Genomic DNA, 22482 nt, shown 5'->3' with positions numbered 1-22482 from the left:
ACTACTCCCTCAGGATGGGAACCATTTATACTCTGTCACCTTTGCCCTCAGAATCCGACCACAATCAGCCCCAACACCAACATCACCAGCCACATCAGCAGCACCAACAGCACTAACCTTCTCCACAATCACCTGATGCTGCACAGGACACAGGGCATCAGCACCTGACTACATTGTTGCCCGGGACACTCGGAATGGTCACATCATGGCCACATTTACTTTATTTGATGCCGCACACCATGGCTGCCATAGGAAGTGCAAGGTTGACATCACTTCACACCAACACCATAAAACATCCCCACAATGCCCAAGCCATTCCTTTCACACTCATTACCATTGCAAAGGTACCGGTTTCACCATTTACTGAGCCACTTCCAAAGGTGCTCACAGATCTGTCCAAGATCACAACGTTTTAAAAATAAAGCTTTCAATGTTTGACAACACATTAACAGAACGTTACATGAATATTGCCTAAGTCACCCAAGTGCCTTGTTTTCACGGAGTCACAGTGCGGATTTCGTCACCTACAGGGCACAACGGACATGATTTTTGCAGCGCGACAGCTACAGGAAAAATTCAGTGAACAGCGCCAGCCCTTATACATGGCCTTCTTTGACCTTACAAAGGCCTTTGACACTCTCAACCGCGAGGGTCTATGGAGCATCCCGCTCCGTTTCGGATGCCCCCAAAAGTTCGTCACCATCCTCCGCCTGCTCCACAAAGACATGCAGGCCATGATCCTTACCAATGGATCCATCACAAACCCAATCCACATTCAGACCGGGGTCAAACAGGGCTGCGCCATTGCCCCAACCCTCTTCTCAATCTTCCTCACTGTCACGCTCCACCTCACAGTCAACAAGCTCCCTGTTGGAGTGGAACTAAACTACAGCATCAGTGGGAACCTGTTCAACCTGTGCCATCTCCAGGATAGGTCCAAGACGACCCCAACCTCTGTTGTCGAGCTACAGTAGGCAGACGATGCCTGCATCTGCGCATATACAGAGGCTGAACTCCAGGACATAGTCAACGTATTTACTGCGGCGTACGAAAGCATGGGCCTTACGTTAAACATCCGTAAGACAAAGGTTTTCCACCAGTTTGTCCTCGCCGTACAGCACTGCCCCACAGTCATCAAGATCCACGGTGTGGCCCTGGACACCCTGGAACACTTCCCATATCTCGGGAGCCTCCTATCAACAAGAGCAGGCATCGACAACGAGATCCAACATCGCCTCCAGTGTGCCAGTGCAGCCTTCGGCCGCCTGAGGAAAAAAGTGTTTGAAGACCAAGCCCTCAAAACTGCCACAAACTCATGGTCTACAGGGCTGTAGTAATACCCGCCCTCCTGTATGGCTCAGAGACATGGACCATGTACAGTAGACACCTCAAGTCGCTGGAAAAATTTCACCAATGATGTCTCCGCAAGATCCTACAAATCCCCTGGGTGGACAGGCGCACCAACATCAGCATCCTTGTTCAGGCTAATGTCCCCATCGTTGAAGCACTGACCACACTTGATCAGCTCCGCTGGGCAGGCCGCATAGTTCGCATGCCAGACACGAGACTCCCAAAGCAAGTGCTCGACTCGGAGTTCCTTCATGGCAAATGAGCCAAAGGTGGGCAGCGGAAACGTTATAAGGACACCCTCAAAGCCTCCCTGATAAGGTGCGACATCCCCACTGACACCTGGGAGTCCCTGGCCAAAGACCGCCCTAAGTGGAGGAAGTGCATCCGGGAGGGCGCTGAGCACCTCGCGTCTCAAAGCCGAGAGCATGCAGAAATCAAGCACAGGCAGCAGAAAGAGTGTGAGCAAACCAGTCCCACCCACCCTTACCTCAACGACTATCTGCCCCACCTGTGACAAAGCCTGTGGCTCTCGTATTGGATTGTTCAGCCACCTAAGTATTCACTTCAGGAGTGGAAGCAAGTTTTCCTCGAATTTGAGGGACTGCCTATGATGATGATGATAATTGGTAGGATTGGACTAGGATGAGGGTGAGTGTGAGGAGTGGCTAGGAAGATGGGAAAGTGTTAATGTGGATAGAGAGAGGTGGATAGGTGTAGGTGCAAGATAAGTTGGTGTGAGTACGGATGTACAGGAATCAGGTAGGGAAGGGAGAGTGATCGGGATATGATGGGTGGCATAGCAGGATGAGGTTGAGTCTGGCTTTGCAGTAACGTTTCATGATCTACTGAGATCATTGAATGGTTTGCACCACTGCAGCCTGGTCCTCCCGACAACATCCCTGATTGTGCCCTCTTGTGCAATGTGTAGCCAGGCTGCGTTGATCTCCTGGGGGGGTCTCTTCCGCCCATGAGAAGGGAAGAGAACCTCCCTGCATGCTGTGACTCCTTCAATAGGTGTCTGGAGGGAATGATGGGAGAGCCCAGGTGCAGCCCTGCCTCTTTCTGCAGTGCTTGTCAGTATTTGCAGCACCTCAATGCTGTGGAACACTGACAGCACAACTGTCAAAATTAATTTGCATATGGACCCTTTAAGAAAACCAACTGATTACGCGTCATCAGATTTGCTTCTTTTTAATTGGCCGGAACCTCATTGAGCAGGCTTAACAAGCCCAATCAAGGGGAAATTATGTGGGAGGCCGGGATGGAGACAGCAGCAGGATCCAGACCCACCATCAACAGCGCTATCCACAAACCCGCCGAGTTGGTAAAATCCAAAGCTTTAGTGTATTTTTGCAAGACGATGCCAGCAACACCAAAACATCACTGTCATAATTGCATCACAATGCATGTAGCCATCAGTGGTTCTGCTGCTTAATCAGGGGTTTGAAGGAGGATGGCCTTGAATGACATGAGGAATTTAGACAGGCAATCCAAATGGCTATTTGCCTATTCGCAGTCTGGCACCCATTTTAAGTAACAAGTCCAATTTGTACAGTTGCACCACCAGTGCTCAGGCGCTGCTGCTTTCCTTCTGTAAAGAAAAATAAAGATATATAATGTAAAAGAAGAACTGATGTCTGCACCAACATTCCCGCCAAGCTGCATAGTCGTGCGGCTGGGTAACGGTCTGGAGGTCTTGTGCAGGCTTTTCAATGTAAATAAACACGCATGTGCGAAAAATTGAATAGGCCACGCAGCCTGTTAAAGGGCTTTCTGCACCCAAAACATTACAGGGAACATTGGTCTGTGCCACAGTGCGTATATTGCAATTCATGCTTAGAATAAAATAACAATATCTTGCTATGGAACTTTGAAGAGAAGAGTCAGTACTTTGTATTGACAGTTTTGTCAATGCCAGATGATAAGTTGGTCAACACTCATTTTAGCCATCAAATTTACAAATGTTCCCTTTCTAGTTTGTGGTAATACTTCCAAAATATCCCCACTACTTTTCTTTTGTGTTTCAATTCCAGCTCATTAGTGCATACATTTTTAGTATACAATCTTCTTCTGTAAAGCTATGCTGGTAAACACACCTGACCCTTGCAATTGTTTGGATAGCTATTTATAGAAATTGAAGCTCATTTACAGTCATCCCTATTGCTTAGTATGGCACATTTCGTCACCTTTTTCCAAATATCCTTCCAAAGGGAAGGGGTGGGAGGTGCCACTTTCACTCTCGGCATGGTTTCACTCTCTGCATTGGCTGTGAAGCACTTTGGGCCATCCGATGGTCATGAAATGCGCTATATAAATGTAAGTCTTGCTTTTTTTCTTCCGTGGTTGGTTCTTGTGACTGCTAAACCCTCGGTTTAGTATCAGGTTGAACTTATGCCCCATAAGCTTCACGTGCCCTCTCTCGGTCCATAATAATATGCAGGACCTCTTTGCTGCAGTGTGCTCCCTCCATGAGCATTCATATTTTGACATACCCTTTGACTTCTTTAAGGAAATATAACTCATTATTTATTGATAAGTGACCTGAGATATTCAGTAACTTTCAGCCCTGCATTTCAAAGTAGTCATAAAATAAGATCCGATTCTGTCCTTGCAATTTTTTACCATCTTATTAGCCATTAAATTATAAATATTCTTTCAAATGATTTTATAATGGGAGGAATGTCGATCTCAGGTTTAGATATGATTCAGAAGGATGTAATAACTCTGCAGTGGCATTGTTTCAATTCAAAATCAGAAAATCTATTGTGTTTTGGGGAACGCTTCTGCAGTTATTTAAAAAGTAAACCAATGGACGATGTTTCTTCTTTTCAACTATATATTGATTGCTCTCTGTGAGAGAATCCTGTTGGCTTAATGGTCATGTGACCAATTAAAAAAATATTGGACTGATTTCCTGAAAGTTGCTGCTGGCTGTAATGCATTTGCTCCATGGGTTCTTGCTTAAGAATTCTTAGCAACACATTGCTATTAAGAACTAGTTAGTTTATTAACAAAGTTTTAACAATCACACGACACATTACCAGTTCAACCACTAGGCTCACAACCACATGCCTCTTCGTGGATGACCCAGAGCCAACTGACTGGGGTTTTATTGAGTCTTGTGAAAATCTCAGCCACTCATAATTAAATAGCTCTACAACTATTTTTTTGGAAAATAATCAAGTGCCCCCTGATTAAAGGTGGGGTCACACTTCAAAACATTTTCGTGTACCCTCTGTCTTTTTTTCCTGAGGGCACCAAAACAAAATTATACAAGTGTCCCCTTGCTAAAAAGGTGGTGGAGTGGGGGGCATTAAAACAGACAAACTTAAACAAATTAAAATTTTGACGTGGTTCAAATTAAAATTTGGTTGCCGGGGGTGATGATGTACTCCAGTCCCTCCAGTACCCACCTCTCGCGGAAGGCCGCGAGCGTACCGGTGGACACCGCGTGCTCCATCTCCAGGTACACTTTGGCTCGGATGTAACCGCAGAAGAGAGGCAGGCAGTCAGGTTGAATGACCCCCTCGACCGCCCGCTGCCTGGACCAGCTGATGGCCCCTTTGGCCATGCCCAGGATCAGTCCTACGAGGAGGCCTTCTGACCTGCCCGCTTCAGTAGCTCTACAACTCTTTTGGGGGACAAAATAAACAGTTAGATCAAGTGCCCCCCGATCTGGGCGACACTTCAGACACTTTTGAACTGCCCTTTTTTTTTATTTTTTAGGGGTTTTTTGGTTTTTCGTGTTTTTTTTTGTGATTTTTTTTGGGCATTAAAATCGTATATTTTACAAGTGCCCCCTATAAAAGGGGAGGGGAGACACTAAAACCGGCAATTAAAACAAATTAAACTTTAAAACATATAAAATCAAATTAAAATTTGGTTGCCAGGGGTAACGATGCACTTCAGTCCCTCCGGCGCCCACCTCTCACGGAAGGCCGCGAGCGTACCGATGGACACCGCGTGCTCCATCTCCAAGGACACCCTGGCACGGATGTACACACGGAAGAGAGGCAGGCAGTCAGGCTGAACGACCCCCTCGACCGCCCGCTGCCTGGACCGGCTGATGGCCCCTTTGGCCATGCCCTTGAGCAGTCCTACGAGGAGGCCTTCTGACCTGCCCGCTTCAGTAGCTCGACAAACCTCTGAGCATACTCACAGGTGGATACATTACACTGGGAAATGCTCATTTCCTCAGACGCGAAGGTCAGCAAAAAGATGCAGAGACCTGGAAAAATGGATCGCTTCTCACCTTTATGTTGTCCGATGATTTCTGGGAATTTCTTGGAAAGGGGGAAGGTGAGGGTAGAGCTTTCTCGGGATCATAGAGGAGCAGGTGCAGGACCCTGGCACCATACAATTGATGCATGATAGCGTTCTTGGTCTCCCAGCTCCTCTCCCTGGTGGAAAACTCACTGGGCACACCAGCAGCTGGAGGGTCAGCAGGAGGCCCAGAGGCAGCTCAAAACAGAATGGTCAAGTTTAAAAACTCTCCCCACCTTGGGATGTCTACAAGCAATTTGTTTCTATTGGCGCCTAATCTCTATCAGCAGCCAATGCCTGAAAATGTACTCGTGAGGTAAAATAAGCATTGTTGCGGTGAGGTAATGTTCACCCATGTTAGTTGATAGGAGTGCAGGCAGCACGTGGACCCCGTATTGCCCACTCACTTTAATGAGCCAACACTACGCTACCCTCACTGTTCATTGACCGCTCACCTGAAGGGGATGCCCAATATCGGGAGGAGCCCACACTATTTAAAAGCAGCCAGCACCTCTGAAAAGGGAATTGGATTCTGGCTGCAACAAGTGCTTACATAGGATTACACAGGATATATGGTACAGAAACTGGCCATTCGGCCCAACCAGTCCACGCCGGTCTTTATGCTCCGCATGAACCTCCTCCTGTCTTTCCTCATCTAAATCTATAAGCGTACCCCTCTATTCCCTACTCCAGCTTTCCCTTAAATGCATCTATATTATTCACTTCAACCACTCCCTGTGGCAGCGAGTTCCACATTCTCACCACTCTTTGGGTAAAGAATTTTCTTATGAATTCCCTATTGCATTTCTTGGTGACTATCTTATATTGATAGCCTCTAGTTATGCTCTTTCCCACAAGTGGAAACATTGGAGCCAAAATTGACCCTCTCCTTAAGGCCTGTTACCATCACAAATTGGCGGCCACGCTGCAGAGTGGAGTGGCCGCCAACTTTTCGTGGAATGGCTGCTGCTAGCCCAATTGCCCTCTTGAGTTTTTCCGGCAGTGCCCCGATCACCATCCCCCCACCACTCCGCTGCTGCAGATCCGTCTTAAGCGCGTCATCACTGTGCGCACCGCCGATCTAACCCCCTGACAGTGACATTCCCCTGGGAAAATCTTCGGCCCACCTGGCGGTGCCAAAACAAGCTTTTTCCCAGATGTCCAGTGAGGCTGTGGCCTTCTGCAATGGTGGTGCGGCTTCCCTAAAAGGGGAGGGCGCACTGCCGTGGCCGCCATGTTTTTTTTGTCAGCCGACCGCCATGTCGGCCCAGCAAATATGTGCCCGGTTCGGACAGGCTGCCAACAAGCAGCATGGCACCCCTCTCATATATGTTATTTTCCTCACCAGATACCCACACTTTTATTTTTAACGAAGGCTACTAGATATCAATCAGAAAGAGATAACCATGGTCAATTTTTACTCTCCCTACCTCAGGGCAATTGTATCACCTAAGGTCATGGCAGCTCATTAAGGACAGACTGACAATTGAACCTAGAACTACCAGCTCTTTATGGCTCAGCTACTCATTGAGCAAAGGTCCAGAGCCAATCAAAATGTCCTTGGGGGAGAAATTCGGTAGCGGCCTGTTTGGGCTGTTAACTTTTGAAATCTGGAAAAACTGGACTCAGTTTTTTCTAAATTCGGTGTTCACACTCCAGAAAAGAAGTGAAGCACTAAATCAAGTGCTCCACTTCCTTCCTGGAACGCCAAAGGAGGCAAACGGGACAGTAGGGGTGCAGCGCTGCACAATGTCCCATGCAGCATTGGCGTGATCTGAGGCTCCTTCCCTCGCTTAAAGAAAAGGGCCATCACTGCAGGCTTTGTTTTGGGACCAGTAAGCTGGTCCCTCCGGCAGCAGCGATCCGACCCGAGCACTGCAGCAGAGTGCCGGGCTGATCGAACGCGGCCAAAGTGGAATCGAACAAATTGAATATAAGATTTTAATTAATTAAGTGAATAAAATAAGGCTAGACTTAGATTTTGTGTCTGGACTGCAGTTTGTGGGTGTTTGTGGACAGCGAGATTGTCCTGAGCAAACAGGTCCACGGGAGTTGTCTATATCTTGAATGTCTCCAACTCAGAGTCATTGAGCTGGAGTGCGAGTCGGAGACACTCTGACACATAAGGGAGAGGGGGGAATTTCTGGACAGTTTTATCAAGATTACAGTCATAACCCAGGGGAAAGCACAGCTTCAGAAAAGGGAGGGTGTGACTGTTAGGGAGCTGGGTAGTGGGAATTTAGGAGAGGTTGAGAAAGAGGTTCCGCAGACACTGGTCCTGTCCAACAGGTACAATGTAGTATCTACTTGTGAGGACAAGGAGAAAGAAAGCAGGGAGGACAGTCACAATGTAGACCAAGGCAACATGGCTCAGAAGGCTGTCCAAAGGTGGGGGAGGTGGAAAGCAGAATAAAAATGTGGTACTGATAGGGGACTATTAGGGGGATAGATAGCGTCCTCTGCAGCCAAGAATGAGAATCCCAAAGGGTGTGTTGCCTACGTTGCTAGGGCAAGGGATATCTCACCGCGCCTGGAGAGGAACTTGGAAAGGGAAGGGGTAAATCCAGTTGTTGTGGTTCATATTGGAACAAATGACATAGATAGGAACAGGGAGGAGGTCCTGCTGAAACAAGGTCAGGAGTTAGGCTCTAAATTAAAAAGCAGGACCTCAAGGGTAATAATCTCTGGATTATTGCCTAAGCCAAGTGCAAGATTGACATAGAAGTAGAAAGAGTAGGAGAATTAACACATGGCTAAAGGGCAGGTGTGAAAAAGAGGGTTTTTTGTTCATGAGACATTGGCACAGTTCTGGACAGGAAGGAGATATACTGAAGGGACAGGCTCCACCTGAACCGGAATGGGACTCGTGTCCAAGAGGAAAGGGTAAATAGGGAGGCGGCAAAGGCTTTAAACTAATAAGCTGGGGGGAGGGATCTACAAGAAATGTAACTAGCCTAAATATAAACAAAACAGGAAAAGAAAGCATCGGAAAGAATAAAGTAAGGGAGGACATTGATGGCAAAGGAGATAAATAGAGGTGATAGAGGTGTACAACAGGAGTCTAAAAAGATGGTTAATCATAAAGTGAGAGGAAATCCTATTAAAAATGGGTTCAACTGTCTGCACAGCATTGCACACAGTGTTCGTAATAATACAGGGGAGCTGGAGGCAATCATGCATTGCGAGGAACCAGACAAAGTAGGGATTACTGAGACATGGCTAGTAATCAGGACTAGGAATTAAACATTGCAGGGTATAACATATTTAGAAAAGATAAAGAGGGAAAAAAGAGAGGTGGAGTAGCTGTAATTATTAGGGATAGCATACTGGCAGGAGAAAATTTTGACACAGCTATCAGCAAGATAAAAATAGAATCCACATGGATAGAGATAACAGATAATAAATGTTCAATCATACCAATAGGTGTAGTCATAGAAACATAGAAACATAGAAAATAGGTGCAGGACTAGGCCATTCGGCCCTTTGAGCCTGCACCACCATGGGATAAGATCATGGCTGATCATTCCTTCAGTACCTCTTTCCTGCTTTCTCTCCATACCCCTTGAACCCTTTAGCCGTAAGGGCCATATCTAACTCCCTCTTGAATATATCCAATGAACTGGCATCAACAACTTTCTGCGGTAGGGAATTCCACAGATTAACAACTCTCTGAGTGAAGAAGTTTCTCCTCACCTCAGTCCTAAATTGCCTACACCTTATCTTAAGACTGTGTCCCCTGATTCTGGACTTCCCCAACATCAGGAACAATCTACCCGCATCTAACCTGTCCAGTCCCATCAGAATCTTGTATGTTTCTATGAGATCCTCTCTCATCCTTCTAAACTGCAATGTATAAAGGCCCAGTTGATATAGTCTCTCCTCATATGTCAGTCCGGCCATCCCGGAATAAGTCTGGTGAACCTTCGTTGCACTCCCTCAATAACAAGAACATCCTTCCTCAGATTAGGAGACCAAAACTGAACACAATATTCCAGGTGAGGCCTCACCAAGGCCCTGTACAAATGCAGTATGACCTCCCTGCTCCTATACTCAAATCCCCTAATTATGAAGGCCAACATACCATTTTCCTTCTTTACCGCCTGCTGCACCTGTATGCCAACTTTCAATGACTGATGAACCATGACACCTAGGTCTCGTTGCACCTCGCCTTTTCCTAATCTGCTGCCATTCAGATAATATTCTGTCTTTGCGTTTTTGACCCAAAGTCGATAACCTCACATTTATCCACATTATACTGCATCTGCCATGCATTTGTCCACTCACCTAACCTGTCTAAGTCACCCTGCAGCCTCTTAGCATCCCCCTCACAGCTCACACCCCCACCCAGTTTAGTGTCATCTACAAACTTGGTGATATTACACTCAATTCCTTCAACCAAACCATTGATATATATTGTAACGAGCTGGGGTCCCAGCACTGAGCCCTGCGGCACTCCACTAGTCACTGCATGCCATTCTGAAAAGGACCCATTTATCCAGACTCTCTGCTTTCCGTCTGCCAACCAGTTCTCTATCCACGTAGGTATATTACTCCCAATACCATGTGCTTTGATTTTGCACAACAATCTCTTGTGTGGGACCTTGCCAAAAGTCTTTTGAAAGTCCAAATACACCACATCCACTGGTTCTCCCTTGTCCACTCTACTAGTTACATCCTCAAAAAATTCCAGAAGATTTGTCAAGCATGATTTCCCCTTCATAAATCCATGCTGACTTGGACCGATCCTGTCACTGCTTTCCAAATGCACTGCTATTTCATCCTTAATAATTGATTCCAACAGTTTCCCCACCACTGATGCCAGACTAACCGATCTATAATTACCCGCTTTCTCTCTCTCTCCCTTTTTAAAAAGTGGTGTTACATTAGCTACCCTCCAGTCCATAGGAACTGATCCCGAGTCGATAGACTGTTGGAAAATGATCACCAATGCATCCACTATTTCTAGGACCACTTCCTTAGGTACTCTGGGATGCAGACTATCAGGCCCCGAGGATTTATCGGCCTTCAATCCCATCAATTTCCCTAACACAATTTCCCGCCTAATAAGGATATCCTTCAGTTCCTCCTTCTCACTCGACCCTCGGTCGCCTAGTACTTTCGGAAGGTTATTTGTGTCTTCCTTCGTGAAGACAGAACCAAAGTATTTGTTCAATTTGTCTGCCATTTTTTTGTTCCCTATTATAAATTCACCTGAATCTGACTGCAAGGGACCTATGTTTGTCTTCACTAATCTTTTTCTCTTCACATATCTATAGAAGCTTTTGCAGTCAGTTTTTATGTTCATGTCAAGCTTCTTCTCGTACTCTATTTTCCCCCTCTTAATTAAACCCTTTTTCCTCCTCTGCTGAATTCTAAATTTCTCCCAGTCCTCAGGTTTGATGCTTTTTCTCACCAATTTATATGCCTCTTCCTTTGGATTTAAAACTATCCTTAATTTCCCTTGTTAGACACGGTTGAGCCACCATTTTGTTTTTACTCCAGACAGGGATGTACAATTGCTGAAGTTCATCCATGTGATCTTTAAATGTTTGCCATTGCCTATCCACCGTCAACCCTTTAAGTATCATTTGCCAGTCTACTCTAGCCAATTCACGCATCAAACCATCGAAATTATCTTTCCTTAAGTTCAGGACCCTAGTTTCTGAATTAACTGTGTCACTCTCCATCTTAATAAAGAATTCTACCATGTTATGTTCACTCTTCCCCAAGGGGTCTCACACAACAAGCTTGCTAATTAGTCCTTTCTCATTACACATCACCCAGTCTAGTTGGTTGGTTCCTCGACATGTTGGGCTAGAAAACCATCCCTAATACGCTCCAGGAAATCCTCCTCCACCGCATTGCTGCCAGTTTGGTTAGCCCAATCAATATGTAGATTAAAGTCACACATGATAACTGCTGTAGCTTTATTGCATGCATTCTTTATTTCTTGTTTAGTCGACATATCACCGAATAGTGGAAGAGAGGTGGAGGAAGAAATATGCAGATAAATTAGGGAAATGAGTAAAAAATATCGAATAATAATCATGGGGGTTTTCAACTAACCTGATATTAATTGGACAGAAGAGGTAGGTAAAGTGGATATGGGAATAGAGTTCCTATAATGTGTACAGGACTCCTTTCTAACCCAATATGCAAAAAGCTCAACAAGGGAAGATTCGTTATTGGATCTAGTAATGGAGAACCAGAGCAGATAAGAGAAGTAAAAGTAAGGGAACATTTAGGCAATAGCAACCAGAACATGCTTTAAGAATTGAGAAGGATATAAGTATCATGAAAACCAGGGTAATAGATTGCATAAAAGCAGATTTTGAGGGGCTGAGAATAGAATTTGGGAAAATAAAATGGGCAACAATATTGGCAAAAAACGATGTAGAACAGCAATGGAAAACATTGTTCAACATAACGCTGGTACAATATATTCTGCTAAAAGGAAAGCACAAACTAAACACTGTTGACACTCCGTGGATGAATAAAGCCATAAGGGAACAATTGAGGGTAAGCAAAGAGGCCAACATTACGTACATAGACAGCAGGGGAGTGCATGATAAAGGAGAATATGAAAAGATTAGGAAAGCAGTCAAAAAAACAATTCGTAAGGCAAATAGGAACTATGAAATTAAATTATCAAGGTTCATAAAACAAAATAGAAAAACATTTTACAGGCAAATCAATAAGGAAAGGAAGGTTAGGATGGGAATCGGGTCATTGAGAGATTGACAGGAAAATACCACAGGTAACGATAGAGAGATGGCAGAAATATTAAATAATTATTTTGCTTTGGTATTTCTCAGAGTGATAGAACAGGTGGACATGACATTGGATGATGAGATTAGTAATGAGATAAATACATTTAAAATAAAAGGAAGGGATATATTAAATAAACTAATCAAACTCAAAGGGGATAAAACCCCTAGCCCGGATGGTTGCATCCATGTTTTTTCAAATAATCTAGGGAAGAGATAGAAGAGGCATTACTACACATATTTAATAATTCTTTAGAACAAGGTAATACCAGAGGACTGGAGATAGCTAACGTAATACCTATATTAAAGAAGGGGGATAGAACATGTCCAGTGAATTATAGACCAGTTAGCTTCACATCAGTAGAAAAAATAATGGAATCCCTACAAAAGAAGAAAATAGAACATTGTAGGATCTGTTCCTCCCCAGCCCTCCGCCCCCACCCCCCCATCTGCCCCCAATCCCACCCCCACCACCGTCAACAGTAAAAATTGGATAATGAAATATAAATACTCAGAACTGCATTGCAGCACGCAAATTGATCTGGGCAGTAAGGGGTTAATTCAGACATTGCAGCCGAAAACCATGAAGTCTCAAGAGACTGTACAATCCACAATGGCACAAATTTCTATGTAAATGTTTTCTGTCTGGAAAAGATACAAGAACATTTCCACATTTGGTTACTTAAGGTGTTGTATTGTCAAAAGAGGTACTGTGGACCATGGCCCCAGACAAGCTGGTACCAGTGTCGGCCCAGCCAATGGGCCGGATCCATGAGCCATTGAATACGAATGCTACCAGAAAACAAAATTTACATATGCAGTTACCTTGGGAAGGTTGCATTGCCAGAAAGACCTTATCAAACAGACAGGTTGTGGTCAAGGTAATCATGGACAATGATCCTAAATGAGAGACAATTAGTATCAAGATTGTTGCTGCTAGAGACATTCACACATTCAATACACCACAGGAACAGACTGCCATAATTCATATGAGGTCAACAGGAAATCTGTTTCAATATATTGCAAGTTGCATTTTGTGTAAAGAAGAACCACTTCATAGAAACATAGAAATTAGGTGCAGGAGTAGGCCATTCGGCCCTTCGAGCCTGCACCACCATTCAATAAGATCATGGCTGTTCAACACCTTGGCACCCCTTTCCTACTTTCTTTTCATACCCCTTGGTCCCTTTAGCCGTAAGGGCCATATCTAACTCCCTTTTGAATATATCCAATGAACTGACATCAACAACTCTCTGCGGTAGAGAATTCCACAGGTTAACAACTCTCTGAGTGAAAAAGTTTCTCCTCATTTCGGTCCTAAATGGCTTACCCCTTATCCTTATACTGTGTCCCCAGGTTCTGGACTTCCCCAACATCGGGAACATTCTACCTGCATCTAACCTGTCCAGTCCTGTAAGTATTTTACATGTTTCTATGAGATCCCTTCTCATTCTTTTAAACTCCAATGAATACAGGCCCAGTTGATCCAGTCTCTCCTCATATGACAGTCCAGCCATCCCGGGAATCAGTCTGGTGAACCTTCGCTGCACTCCCTCAATAGCAAGAATGTCCTTCCTCAGATTAGGAGACCAAATCTGAACACAATATTCCAGGTGAGGCCTCACCAAGGCCCTGTACAACTGCAGTAAGACCTCCCTGCTCCTATACTCAAATCCCCTAGCTATGAAGGCCAACATGCCATTTGCTTTTTCACCGCTTGCTGTACCTGCAGGCCAACTTTCAATGACTGATATACCATGACACCAAGGTCTCGTTGCACCTCCCCTTTTCCTAATCTGCCATCATTCAGATAATATTCTGCCCTCATGTTTTTGCCACTAAAGTGGATAACCTCATATTTATCACATTATACTGCATCTGCCATGCATTTGCCCACTCAGCTAACCTGTCCAAGTCACCCTGCAGTCTCTCAGCATCCGCCTCGCAGCTCACAACACCACCCAGCTTAGTGTCATCTGCAAACTTGGAGGTATTGCACTCAATTCCTTCATCTAAATCATTGATGTATATTTTAACGAGCTGGGGTTCCAGTACTGAGCCCTGCGGCACCCCACTGGTCACTGCCTACCATTCTGAAAAGGACCCGTTTATCCCGACTCTCTGCTTCCTGTCTGCCAACCAGTTCTCTATCCATGTCAGTACATTACCCCCAATACCATGTGCTTTAATTTTGCACACCAATCTGTTGTGTGGACCTTGTCAAAAGCCAATACATCACATCCACTGATTCTCTCCTGTCCACTCTACCAGTTACATCCTCAAAAAATTCTAGAAGATTTGTCAAACATGATTTCTGCTTCATAAATCTATGCTGACTTGGACCGACCCTGTCACTGCTTTCCAAATGTGCTGCTATTTCATCTTTAATAATTGATTTCAACATTTTCCCCACCACTAATGTCAGGCTAATTGATCAATAATTCTCCGTTTTCTCTTTCCCTCCTTTCTTAAAAAGTGGTGTTACATTAGCTACCCTCCAATCCATAGGAACTGATCCAGATTCGATAAACTGCTGGAAAATTATCACCAATGCATCCACTATTTCTAGGGCCACTTCCTTAACTACTCTGGGATGCAGACTATCAGGCCCTGGGGATTTATCGGCCTTCAATCCCATCATTTTTCCTAACACAATTTCCTGACTAATAAGGATTTCCTTCAGTTCCTCCTTCTCACTAGACCCTTGGTCCCCTAGTATTTCTGGAAGGTTATTTGTGTCTTCCTTCGTGAAAATAGAACCAAAGTATTTCTTCAATTGGTCTGCCATTTCTTTGTTCCCCATTATAAATTCACCTGATTCTGACTGCAAGGGACCTATGTTTGTCTTCACTAATCAAAGAGAGAGGAGCAGTTTTGGACAGTCGACATGATGCAAGCTGGTAACTACAGTCTGGGCCTAGAAACAGCCTATGAGTGTGTAATTGTATGTTTCACTCAAAACATTGAAGGATTTTTTTGATTTAGTCTGAGTCATTTTATATTTAACAGTCGAATCGCGGACGGGTTTAACTGTGTCATATTCTGTTGCTGCAAATTACTCTTGAGTAGGGGTTTGTATTTTGGGTTTTGTTTGTCTGATAAAAATCGTAGGGATTTATACTAGGGAGGTAATTGTGTGTATGTTCAATAAACGAACAAATCTAAGATTGAGCCAAAACCCTGTGTATATTTTGTCCTTTACATCCTGACGTCCAAGAACTGTGTGTAACAGGGACAAGTATCAGAAACCCTTACAACATCCAGAAACAAAAATATAATAATAAATAGTCAGAAAATGGATTTCAAAAGGGAAAGTCTTGCTTGACCAACTTCATTGAATTTTTTGAAGAGTTAACAGAGAGAATGGACAATGTAATGATGTAATTTATCTAGATTTTCAAAAATCCTTCGATAAGGTACCCCATAATAGACTGATGAACAAGGTCAGAGAATGCGGAGTATGGGGACAAGTAGCAGAATGGATAGCTAGCTGGCTTCAAGTCAGAAAGCAGAGAGTAGACGTAAAAGGTAACTATTCACAGTAGCAGATGGTGGGTAGTGGTGTTCTACAAGTATCAGTGCTTGGACCACTGTTGTTCACAATTTATATTAATGATTTAGACTGGAATAAAATGCACAATGTCTAAATTAGCAGATGGCACCAAATTTGGCAGGGGAGGAGGGCGGGGTCGGTTTAGTCAATACTGATGAAGACTGCAACAAATTACAGGAGGACATAATAAACTTGCAGAATGGGCATATAATTGGCAAATGAAGTTCAACACAGATAAATGTGAGGCATTACATTTTGGTTGCAGGAATAGGGAGTTCACTTATTACTTGAAGAGTGAGAGTCTAGGTGGAGTAGAGGAACAAAGGGATCTCGGTGTACAAATACACAAGTCACTAAAAGTTGCAACACAAGCAAAGCCATAAAAAAAGCAAGCCAAGACTAGAACCTTCACTTAATGGGTGATGTTTCCAGTATGGGTGGTAAAAAAGGGTTTTCAGATTGCCGCTTCTCGCTCATTCTCAAAGCACCTAGTCTCCATTTTTGAAAACGGGCGTTACTGCGAGCGATATGAAATGGGCGTTAGCGGTAACATTTTTTGTCCTTCTGCCGTAAAGTGTCGCCGTACTTAGCAATGACATGGCAACGCTCGATTCCCGTGATCCATGAGGTCAAGGGTCATCATGACATGCGCAGAAGAGGGGACAGAGAGAGAGGGAGCTCAGAGGCACTGAAAGCATCTGTGTCTGTAGTGTGTGCTTGTTTGGCTGTTGTGGGAGGAACAACGGAGATTCACCAGCAGCAAAAAGCCCACTAAGCATTAAGAACATAGTTGGCACCGGGTTTTTGGCCAACAAATAAGATATAACATGGAAGGGATGGAGGAGGCACTGGAGTTGTTAGCCAGGAACACTGGTGACAGAGGCCTCCCAGTGGTCCCGGAGCACGGCATTGCACCCCAAGGTGCCGCCCCCTCCCATTGCCAATCACACATGAGAGCCAGCAGCAACATCTTGCTTCTGGCTCGGAGCACTTTCCCACCTCGGAACCGTCCTCTCCCGTATCCATCCAAGCAGTGGTTTGGCCTTCACATCCCCCACCCTCCCTCCCCCCCGCCCCCAATGAAGCATCGCCTGAGGAGCTCTTTGGCCAGGCGGATTGGAGTCAGGATGGGGTGGGGAAAGGGTAGAGGTGGGGAGGAGAAACGGGGGGGGGGGGGGGGGGCGGGGGGCGCGCGGGAAGGGTTGGTTTGTACAGAAATACTGATAATTTCAGACTAATGTTCGGTTTAAATGTTGTTTTATTTAACAAAACCTTGTAGCGCATTGGCTCAGATAGCTGCACCATTACACGCTGGTGATTCCTCAACATGAAAGGATATAATGACACTTAACTTCAATCAACAAACTTTAACTGTCACCAAGCTGATGCCCACCATTGATGTATCACCTGCACACCCAGCAGTGTGTCAGCCTTGTAAATAACAATAACGTTCTTTCAGGCAAAGTGATCATTGATGAGCTCCTGACATAAGGCTCTTGCAGCTATCATGCCACCATGGGCTCTTTCATGCAGTCTCCAGGGGAGCAGGGGGCATGGCTTCAGCATCAACCTGATTGTCTGGGCTGATGTCAGCGTCCACCTCCTCATCCTTCTCTTCCTCTCTCTGTCAGACACATCAGGCAATTCTTGTCCCCTCTTGATAGCCAAGTTGTGCAGCATGCAGCACACCACCATGAATTGAGCTTCTTGCCAGGGTGGTATTGGAGCTCGTCTCCTGAGTGGTCCAGGCATCTAAAGCACTGCTTCAGCACTCCAATGGTTTTCTCCATGATATTGCGAGTCGTTCTGTGGCTCCCATTTTATCGCCTCTCGGCTTTGGTGTGGGTGTCATGCAGGGGGGGGGCATCAGCCAGGTGGCGAGGCCATATCCTTTGTCACTAAGCATCCAACATTGACCTTGTGGCTGATCGTTAAACAAGTCAGATACAGTGCTCTCACGCAGGATGTGAGCATCATGGATGCTGCCTGGAAATTGAGCATTCACTGCCATAATTATTTGCTGGTGGTTGACAACCAGTTGGACATTCAGGGAGTGGAATCCCTTGCGGTTCTTGAAAACCTCAGCATCCTGAAAAGGTGCCCATATCGCGATGTGCTTACAGTGTATTGCTCCCTGCACCTTGGGGAAGTTAGCATTTCTGGAGAATCCTAGAGCCCTCTCACTCTGTGACTCCCGGGTCATAGGGAAGCTGATCAAGTCCCTTCTGCATGCATTCAGGGCTTCAGTGACCTGTCTAATGCAGCATTGTGTGGCATGCTGAGAAAGTCCGCAAATGTCACCAGCTGTGGCCTGAAAAGAACCCAGCGCATAGAACGACAGTGCCACGGTGACTTTGACCTCGATGGACAGTGCAGTACTGATGGTGCTGGCAGGCTGCAGATCTACCTTTATAAGCTGACATACCTCAGTGATAACCTCTTTGTGGAAGCGCAATCTCCGAAGGCAGGTGGTGTCGGGCAAGTCGAGGTAAGAATGCTTCTCCTTGTACTTTCAGGGGGTGTAACATCTGGTCCTCCTCATCAGTCTGTCGCGTCTTACATTGGGCACATAATGCAGTGGAGCATACCTTCGGCGATCTTGAGTCTGCTGCAAGTAATTGGTCACCAAGAGAAGGTGAGAAAAGACAGGCCCCATTCCAGTTGCTCTCTGTTTTCCACTGATTGGTCACAAACAAGGAATGTCCTGATGAAGACACCTATTCAATTCCAATCGGTCACAGTATGGTCAAGATGTTTGTAGAGATGTTCACATCAACCCCAACGACCTGCAGAGTACAGCCGAACTCCGCCGAGGTTGAAGCACAGCAGCCTTTTAAAGGATGCGACATGTGATCGAGAACATGGCGTCCATAACGCTGTGATTAGTTCCGGTTAGTTCCACTTTTTCTGGGCAGTTTTTTGGGCGAGCGATATTGTGGCCGATATGTGTGCGAGGTGGTGAGCTTGACGCTGGGCGATCTCATGGCCGCTAGTTTCAGTAAATATGCTCTTTATGACAAAAAAAAAGTGGGGCAGGCGGTATTATTGAATCTCGGCGTTAAATCAGTGTGGAAATTTACGCTGGCGAAATTACGGGCGTTGATTTCACCCATTTTGATGATTCCGCCCAAAAAAAGTGGACGGGTGGTAATATTTCTTCCCGGCCTTAAGCACATGGGGAAAGTAACACTCGGCGATAAGATTCCTAAAAATGCCCGTCAGTTTCCATTTTGTGCCAAAATGGGCGCTAAATGGGCATTATACGTAATTTCAGCGGTAAAATGGGCAATAAGTGGGCGTTAAGCATGCTGAAAAAGTGGAGGTTCTAGCCCATAAAATTGAAACGAAAGGAAGTTATGCTAAACCTGTATCGAACCTTGGTTAGACCACACTTAGAGTACTGTGTACATTTCTGGTTGCCATATTATAACATTGATATAGAGTTACTGGAGAGGTGAAGAGAAGAATTTAAAAGGATGATACCAGAAATGTGAGGGTATACATATTAGAAAAGGAAGAAAGAAGGCTGAGAGGTGACTTAATAGAGGTTTTTTAAATTATGAAAGGTTTTGATAGAGTGTATACAGAGAGAATATTTCCACTTGTGGGGAAGAGCATAACTAGAGGCCATCAATATAAGATAGTCACCAAGAAATTCAAAAGGGAATTCAGAAGAAACTTCTTTACCCAAATAGTGGTGTGAATGTGGAACTTGCTTCCATAGCGGATGATTGAAGCAAATAGTATAGATGCATTTAAGGGGAGGCTAGACAAGTATATGAGGGAGAAGGGAAAAGAGGGTTATGCTGATAGATTTTGATGAGGAAAGACGAGAGGAGGCGCGAGTGGAGCATAAAGGCTGGCATAGACTGGTTGGGCCGAATAGCCTGTTTCTGTGCTGTATATCCTATGTAATCCTGTAGAATAGATACCATCCTCTGCAACCATGAGCAAGAGTCTCACAGGGAATGTTGCATATCTGGTGCCAGTGTAAGTGATATCTCAATGCCAGTGGAAAGAAATTTAGAAATGGAGAGGGAAGATCCATTTGTTGTGATCCATGTCAGGACCAATGACATGGGGAAGAAAAGGGAGGTGATTCTGCTGAGGGAGTATAAGGAACTAAATAAAAGAGCAGGCTCTCAAGGTTGGTAATCTCAGGATTATCAGAGAAACGTGCTAATTAGCATTGGGATTAACAGATCAGGAAGGTGAAGACGTGGCTAAAGGAGTGGTGTGAGAAGGAGGGGTTCCATATCATGGGAATTGGCACTAGTACTGGGATAGGAAGGAGCTGTACTGCTGGGATAGGCTGGGACCAAGGTCCTAGTGGAAAGGATAAATAGGCAGCAAAAAGGATTGTAAACTAATAAATGGGGTGGGGGTTGGTGCGGGGGGGGGGGGGAAGTTATCAGTCAGATAAATAGTTAAAATAATAGTTTAAAGAGTTAAAAAAGCAGAGTTCACTCACAAACAATGATAGAGATACTCCAGGTGAAGGGAATACTAAAATAATTAAAGGACTGGATGTTCGGCTTTAATGATTTTAGGCAGTAATGGGTGGTAAAATTTGCACCTCAGTCATCAAAATTGGGCAGCTGGGTCCTGAGTCTGGGGCGCAGCACTAAGGGAGGCGTTGTACACCTCTCTTGGGCGTTAGCATGGGAAAATCCCGAGCTAAAGAGCTGTGCCTGGAGCACTCAGAGAGTCGCCTGGGGAAAAAAAAACCTCAAAAAACCCCACAAAAACAGTCCTAAAACATTGTCCATGCCATCACAATATAAATCGCCAAAAAAATTTAAAGAAAAAACAATCACACTTACCTTAGGATGGCATTGCTTACCTCTCTTCAGTTGGTATAGTTGGATGTCCCAGGAGTTCACTGCAGTACGCACTTCGGGGTGTACGGGTCAGGAGGGAGTCAACATTTGTGCTGGTGTCGCAACCAAGGGCATTGCACACCGGTACAGTTCTTCCGGACGCTGCTGCTCCCATAAACCAGCGAGTGAAGCGAGGATCACTACGGGGTGCTGGAGGCTGACCACCCACCCAGAAGACCTCACTGCTGCCATTGTCGCTGCTTTGGGGTGAATAACGGAGTGCAAAGAACTCGAAAATCTGCCCCAAAGTCGTTACAGCAGGAATGAAGAATATGAAACATGTCAAGTTAAATAGTGTATGAAGGAGAGGATCAGGGCAGAAGGACAAATTAGGGTCTCTTCCCAAATAAGAATTTTATATACTAACATACCGAGTATAAGACATAAATTGAGTGAATTAGAGGCTCAAGTACAACTTAGAGGATACGACATGGTTGGCATTTCTTGGACATTGCTGCAAGAGGGTCAAGATTGGGAGTTAAATATTGCAGAAAACTGGAAGAGGAGGGGGGTAGTCTTATTGATTAAAGATACTGGGGGGAAATTTTAACTAAAAAAAAATGGTGGGTTGGGGTCGAGTCGAAGGTTAAAGTGTTAAGAACCTGAATCCCATCCCGCCTCCAACTCACCCACTTCCAGGATTAATGGAGGCGGAATGGAGGCTTTGCAACCAACCCGCTCCCAGGGTTGCCCACTTTCAATAGTTGTACTGGTTCTGTCAATGTGTAGCAAACAGCAAGCAATAACTCTGATTCTCCAGCTAGCTGCAACATTATACCAAGAAATATGGCTAAAGCTCAGAGCTTCAGAATCCAAATCCTTTAATAAATGCAATGCAAAACTGTTGGTAAAGAATAAAGACAGATCTATAATTCTTGTAATACAACAGTAACAATCGAATAAAAACAGCAATAAAGAGAAGTTACTTATCTCTTACTGTACATAAAAGATAACATGCAATAATTCTAAAACAATTGGATAAGGAGAAGTTACTTTCATAACTGTACTTCTAGGAAGGTTCACAAACACAGAAGTTTTGTTTCTGATTAACAAAAGTTAAAGAGAGTTCTAGCTAAAATGGAGGCAGGTCCATGTGGCTTGCTGGCTGTGCTTCTCTCCATCTTTCTGGCTGTCTGCGTCTAATTGGAAAACGCCACCCAGTGTCAGGAAATGGTAAGACAGCTACGGTGGCTCCAATCTGTCAAAAAGCTCCGAACATTGCAATAGTATAACATAAGAACATAAGAAATAGAAACAGGAGTAGGCCATACGGCCCCTCGAGCCTGCTCCGCCATTCAATAAGATCATGGCTGATCTGAAGCCCACTGGATATCGGGCCTCCACCCCCACTGCCAGCGATGATCAGAACACCTCCAGCAGCGGCGGATGGCCTCCCCTCCACGACAGAGTCTGGGCCTCCTCGACGACGGCTGGACCTCGCATGGCAACAGACGACCTCCTCAATGATGACCGGGTCACCCTCTCCCACGTCGGCGACTGGCCTCCCCTCCTCCTTCGGCGACGACTGGAGCTCTCCTTCCCCACTGGCGACCTGACCTCTTCTCCACCTCCAATACATGGTGGGTACCATGGCTGTGACCGCCCCCTGCTCTCCCACCATGAACCCCGGTGGGCCACTGACCCTCCCAATGCCTGTGCCCCACCAGGC

This window comes from Pristiophorus japonicus, chromosome 1, assembly GCF_044704955.1.
Source record: "Pristiophorus japonicus isolate sPriJap1 chromosome 1, sPriJap1.hap1, whole genome shotgun sequence".
In the NCBI taxonomy this organism is placed as follows: domain Eukaryota; kingdom Metazoa; phylum Chordata; class Chondrichthyes; family Pristiophoridae; genus Pristiophorus; species Pristiophorus japonicus.
Note: the sequence above shows the minus strand (reverse complement) of the source record.